Below are 6481 nucleotides of genomic sequence, written 5' to 3'. Positions count from 1 at the left end.
CAGCCATGTTGGTTCCATTTTGAAGGGAAGACAGAGCTCCCAAAACACTCTCCTGAACAATTGCAGGGGACTCTCGGGGCCATATCTTCCCAGCTCCCCCAATTCTACCAGTGAGCTTCGCCTTATGCTGGCATCCCCAGGTGCTAGATGCAGGTCTTGCCCCCCCCCCATTCCACCCACCTAGGACCGAGATACTCACTGTACCAACTGGTCAAGCAATAGCGGCTTGTGTTCTTGCAGGACGTGGGGTTGTAACAGTTCCCTTCGCCACTGCACTCATGACACCGCAGCGCCTGAGCTGGAGAGACACAGCTGGGATCAGGGACGCCACACCAGACAACATGGGATTCAGCTCTGTGGGAAGCACTGACCACTCCTTCTGTTTTCCCACCTCCCACATGAGCATCCTCTCAGCAGCGGCGCTGAAGAGCCAGAGCATAGGGCCCTGTCTCTGGGACAGGAAACCAAGGCTCTGAGTAACCAGCAGGGCAAATGTCACCAGATACGTGATGCTAATTCCACAAGACTTTGCAGGAGAGACCGTGCAAGTCCAGCAGAACGTCTAGGCTTGATAGAAAAGGTGAAGGGTCAGGGAGGGAGGCGGAGCACCAGTAAAATGCTTCAGTGGATAGAGGCACCTGCTGCCAAGTCTGATGACCTGAGTTTAATCTCCAAAACCCGCACAGCAGAAGAGAATAAGTTCCAACAAGTTGGAGACAGATAGAGACAGAGACAGAGGGACAGAGACAGAGACAGAGAATATCATAAAAGAATTTTAAGGTGACTGAAGGTATCCAGGAAATGACTCCATGGCTGGACTATGGTCCCACTCTCAGCTCAAGCAAACCTGGCTGTGGAGCCTCCAACAAGTCCTGTTCCCTGAGCCAGCACCTCCTCTGGACATCAGGACCACATCATCTGGAGGGCAGGTCCATCCAGGTCATCCTACCCCTCTGGGTGCCAGTCAGAGTCTTCATGGGCTCCAGTGACCTAAGACAGGGGTACCCACTTCCTGGCTCACCTGAGGACCCCAGCAGAATCAGAGGCAGCAACCAAAGCAGGTGAATCCTCATCTTGGGCAATGGGGACAAGCAGAGCTTATGTCTGTATCCAGCTAGTACTGGGGACACAGTCTTTATAGTCTCTCTTGCTCAGTGGGTGGGGCTTTGGTCCCTCTCTAACCCCTGACTACCTACATGTGTCATGTCTGGGTGTGTAAGGTAAATACCTCCAAGACTGCCTTGTCCAGCTCTCCAAACCATCTGCCCAATACCCATCCCCCCTTTCTCCTTCTCCCTGCAAAGTCCCGAACCCCGACCCCAGACAGCTGTGCTGCTCTTATTTCTGCCAGACCATCATCCAGGTACCATTGTCTCTTCCTTGACCATCTTAAGAAATGTTCCAGGCAAGGCTGAAACACCAGAAGAGTGTCCTCTCACGCTGTAGGAAAAAAAAGCCCCAGATCACAGTGCCCACAGGAGACAGCGACTCAAAAGCTCAACCCCTTGATGTGTAGATGACATTTTCTCCCCTCGTGTTCTCAGGTCCCCTTTGGATCTCTCAGCTCCTCCAGTAAGTCCGGTGAGGTCACCTTCCCTGGCCTGCCAGGGGACGGGAAAAGAATCCATAATGATGTTAGTCCATAAGAGGAAAAGAGAGGAAACACCATGTACAACAGTGGGATGAGGATGATGGATGCCAATGGGCTGAGGATGTCGGGTATCATTGGACTGGGGTGCTGGGTGCCAGTGGAGTGGGGATCCTCCCAAGGGTCTGGGAATGCTGAGCATTAGTGAGATGGAGACATTGGGGACTAATGAAGTGGAGATGCTGGTGTCGGTGGGCTGGGGACATTGGAAGCAGCAGGCTGGGTATTCTGAGAGACAGGAAGCTGGAAGGGGGTTAGTGTTTTCCTGGCTGATCACTGGCTCTGTGAGGATATTCAAGAATGCCAAGTGCAGCAATTGTTCTTTCTTTCCAACTTCTAGTATTCCATATGTATGTTTAGTCCCCATTTGATGGCAAAAAGGTGGGGGGGGGAGCCCAAAGGGAGAAGGGACCAGCCAGGTCACACTGAGGGTCAGGGCTTCCTCCCCATGGTGGCTGTATCTGCCCATTGCTGATAACAGACTGTTTTCCCTAACAGACTTGAGGCTCCAAGAAAAAGAAAGTACCCCTCTGTGCCACAGGCTCGTGTCTACCTCCCTATGCACAGCGACAGCCGTCACCCTCCTAGGGACCCAGCAATATTCAGGCAGGCCAGTGAACATACCCATCCCAGCCTGCCAGTGTGTAGGCAGGTGCAGGGCTCATAGGAAACCCAAGCGTCAGGGCCACATCCCGCCCAGACCTTCGCCATCAGCCAGACAGCGCAGCCTCTTGAACCATCTCTCCCTCCATCTGCTGAGAGCCTTATACACACGCTCGTGTTCCCAGGGAAGTGGGTGACCGCATAACAATTCTCAGAGAAACAGCCTAAGATTGAAGGCTGTGTGACCTCAGCCACTCTGCTGCTATCATTACCTTCTCGGGACTAAGGAGTCAGTCCAGTGAGGCAAATTCCTGATAAGAGACTTGGATAACACCTTGACCAGACATACCTGCCAGACTAGAAGGCCTGTTTGTTGTGTTGGTTCTCTAGACAACCTACACAGAAGAGTAGGAAGTCCTCAGGTCTACAGACCACTCGGAGCTGTCCACGGACCAAGCTTAGGTAGGAAGTGTGGGTGCACTCACTCAAAGGTGATTCACTAGAAAGGAATAAAATCAAGATTGAGGCATGGGAAGATAGCACCAGGAGCCCTAAAATGTTATGATGGGACCTTCATAGGAGTGAGGCGGAGGGCTGGGTAGATGGCTTAGTCAGCAGAGTTTTTGGTTTGCAAGCATGACACTCGCGCGTTTGAGCCGCAGAAGCCACCTGAAAAGCTGGGCTTGGAGGTATGTGCTTATAATCCCAGCATTAGAGAAGTAGAGACAGAAGGATCACTGAGGCTTGTGGGGGCAGTGACAGAGTTAGTCTAGCATACTTGGTAATCTCCAGGCCAGTAAGAGACCCTGCCTCAAAGATAGAAACAGACAGACAGACACAGAGACCACAGAAACATAGACAGAATGTGTACAGGACCCACAGCTGACCTTGATCTCTAGCGTCCATAAATATGCACACACGTTTATGTCCACACATGTGAATACCACATGTACACATGAACACACACACACACACACACACACACACACACACACATGAGGCTGGAGGGTTCAAAGACAGGGCATGTGGGCTGAGGACAGACACAAGAAGGAGAATACATCAGGAAAGCTTCTAGAACACATCAGGAACAGGAGTGTGCGCCTCTGCTGAGGTGGCAACTTTCTCCCAGAGGACCACCCACCTGGCCTCAGAAGTGTAAGGAATAGGTACATAGCATTATCTCAGGCTGTTAGATTTGTGGTCTTAGCTGCCATGAGTGGCTAAACCATTGGGCATCCCCTTGACTAAGCGAACCAATGAGAAGTGGGCCCAGTGCTGAGATCCTGCCTTATGCTTATCATCAAATGGCAAGTGCAGGGGCTCCTCAAAAGGAGTTAAGTTCTGCCACAGAATGGACGACAGAGCCCTTTCAGCTTCCAGCCCCACTGCTGGAGGCCTCATGCCAGCCTTGGATGTCCCCAAGCGTCAACTTCATCGAGCAGGGTAGGGATGTGAGTGGACTAAAATGGTCAACATTTGTACCCACACCCCACAGTCAGACCCAGGCCCATCCCTACTGGACCCATAGTCTCTGGGACCAAAGTCACTGTGATCTGATGCAGTCTTCTATAGGATGTGGGACTAGAACAAGGTCCATCTGTTTCCTGGAAGTGTTCTTGTTTTGGTCTCTCGTAGCCCAGGCTGGCCTTGAACTATTGATCTTCCTCCCTCCACCTCCAAAGAGCTGGTAGCACAGGAGTGCACTGCTACACCCAGCATAATGATTTTGTTTTTAATAATATTTTATTATGGTAGTAAAACACACACAAGCATCTACCTCACCGTTGTAACTACTTTAAACTGTTGAGTGACAGTAAGCGCTTTAATGTTGAGCCACCACCATCCATTCATCCACAGAAAGTTTTCCATCTCCCCAGACGGAAATTGTCACTGTCACATGCTGAAACCTCATCATCCTTTACAGACCTTGGGACCCACCATCCCACTTTCTTTCTCTATGGATCTGAATCCTCCAGGGACCTCTCAAGGGTTTCAGGTAGACCACACCAACCTGGAACTCGCTATGTAGCTGAGGGAGCTTTTGAATGTCTAATCCTCCTGCCTCTGCCTCTCTAGTGTTGGGATTACAGGAAGACACCACCGTGGCCATTTTCTGCAGAACTGTCATGAAACTCATGTGCATGCTAGGTGTGAGCTCTGGCCACTCTAGCCACACTCCCAGCTCAGCCTCTTTCTGCCTGGCTTGTTTTATTTGGCAGAATTCCCTTTCGTTCACATCTGTTCTGAGGGCACGTTACTAGGTATGCAAATATTTGTCACCGATACATCCTCTTACTGTATTGTACCTTTAAGGGACACCTTCTTTATCTAGAGTCAATTCTTCTGGTTTGTTTCTGTCTGACAAAGTAGTCATCTGGCTTCCTTCTGCCCACAGTGTTCTGCATTCTTTCTTTTTCAGCCCATTCACTTTTAGCCCTTTTATGGCTCTGTATCTGAAGAGAATTTTTGGCTAGGGTGGTGTGCCTTAGTAGGAAAGATGTATCTAGAATGTGTAAGGCCTAGGATTTGATAGATAGATAGATAGATAGATAGATAGATAGATAGATAGATAGATAGATACATACATACATACATACATACATACATACATACATACATACATGCATACATAGACTATAGATCAATTGTTCCCCTTTAATACAGTTCCTCTTATTGTGGTGACTCCAACCATAAAATTGTTTTAGTTGATGCTTCATAATTGTCATTTTGCTACTGTTGTGAACCATAATATAAATATTTTTGGAGAGAGAGGTTCACCAAAGAGGTCATGACCCCAGGTTGAGAATGGCTGTGATAGACAGACAGATAAGGTGAGTCTCTGACAGACAGTGCATAGTTGGATTATTTTTTTAAAGAAAATTCTGCCAATCTCCATCTCTTTTTTTTGCGTATTTGTGTGGTATGCATGTGTGTATGTGCGTGCACACACATGTGAGCTGGTGGGCATTCACACATGGAGGCCCCGGGGCTGACAGCAAGAGTCTTCCTCGATCCATCTCCACCTTACTCGCTGAGGCAAGGGTTCTTAACTGAACCCGGAGCTCACTGACAGGGCTAGTCAGACCAGCTTGCTCCAGGGATCCCTGTCTCGGCCTACAGATGGTGGAATTACATACGGGGGGGGGGGGCATCACTTAGATGGCTTCAGAAGGGAGAACAGAAGAGACAAATGAAAGTAGATAAAGGAGATGGAGATAAAAGACTCAGCCCATTTAATCACCTGGAAGCACCTTTACATGGCTGACTGCTTGTATCTTCAGCTCCAAGATGAGAAGATGCTATCTCCCATGAGAACACAGAGCCCTAAGTTTTGGAGAACAGAGTCCTGTTGCCTCTCCCAGACCGCGACCCCCCCCAAAGCTGTATACGAGCTGCTTCCTTGTACATATGACTTGTATAACTGTCTGTCTGCCCCAGGAGTAGGAGTTGGGAAATACGTGGCTGCTATGGTGCTAACAGCTGAAACTGACCAAAATCAGCCATCTAAGTGAGCCTGTACCTGGCCAGCCTTTGCTAAACCATAGCATTCAGACGGTCATATCAGCTTCACGTGCAACTGTTATTTAGGAAAGGTTTCTACTGCTTTCCAGTCTGTCGTCTTCCTAGAGCAAGGTTTTAATACCGCCAAGAAGCGACAATATTGTTCATGGCTAGTGATGACTGAATAGCGGTAACGGTGGTGGTGGTGGTGAGTTGTGATGGTGGTAGTGATGGCGATGGCAGAGGTAGTGGTGATGGTGGTTTTCAGGATGGTGGTAGTATCGATGCTCAGAGTGACAGTGATAGTGATGGCAGTGGTGGTGGTGATATCGAGGGTGACAGGGGTAATATCACTGGTGGGGTGGTAAAGATGGAGACAGTCGTGTAGGCTTTTCTGACTATCGATAGTGAAGGAAACGAAGGAGTTATATTACAAGCTTTTTCTGGCATGACTCAGTATCAGGTGTTAAAGTTAAATCTCAACCTTCAGGACTCTGAACATTTGGACTTGAGCCCCAGAACTTATCCACGGCATGGTGACGGCCATATTAGTCACGTTGTATGCCTCATTTCCCGACCTCATCACTGTGATGGAGATCGTTAGCTGGGAACTAACCGTTGAAGTGAGCCTAGTCCGGGAACTGTGTGAGAGCCTTCCCCGGAAATCCGTGTCTTCAGTGACCCTGCTCTGCCTGTCGGGATTTTTCTGGGTGTGGTGCTAGCACCTGC

At 49.3% G+C, this 6481-nt stretch overlaps 1 long non-coding RNA gene across 2 annotated transcripts in view; it reads right to left on the bottom strand.

The window, feature by feature from the left end:
- Positions 1–1077: 1077 nt before the first annotated feature.
- LOC129690643 (uncharacterized) overlaps positions 1078–6481 on the bottom strand; it is a 58934-nt gene continuing 53530 nt past the window's right edge. Inside the window, exons 4-5 of one of the 2 annotated variants that reach the window (XR_008722345.1) lie at positions 2601–2750; positions 1078–1601 (exon numbers count right to left, since the gene is read on the bottom strand). This is a non-coding gene — a long non-coding RNA (uncharacterized LOC129690643). Of the gene's footprint in view, positions 2751–6481 lie in introns of both variants that reach the window. The other variant, XR_008722344.1, reaches the window with a different exon arrangement.

This window comes from Psammomys obesus, unplaced genomic scaffold, assembly GCF_907164565.1.
Source record: "Psammomys obesus unplaced genomic scaffold, mPsaObe1.curated_primary_1811, whole genome shotgun sequence".
Classification (NCBI taxonomy): Eukaryota; Metazoa; Chordata; class Mammalia; order Rodentia; family Muridae; genus Psammomys; species Psammomys obesus.
This window is presented reverse-complemented; position numbering and strand designations above follow the sequence as displayed.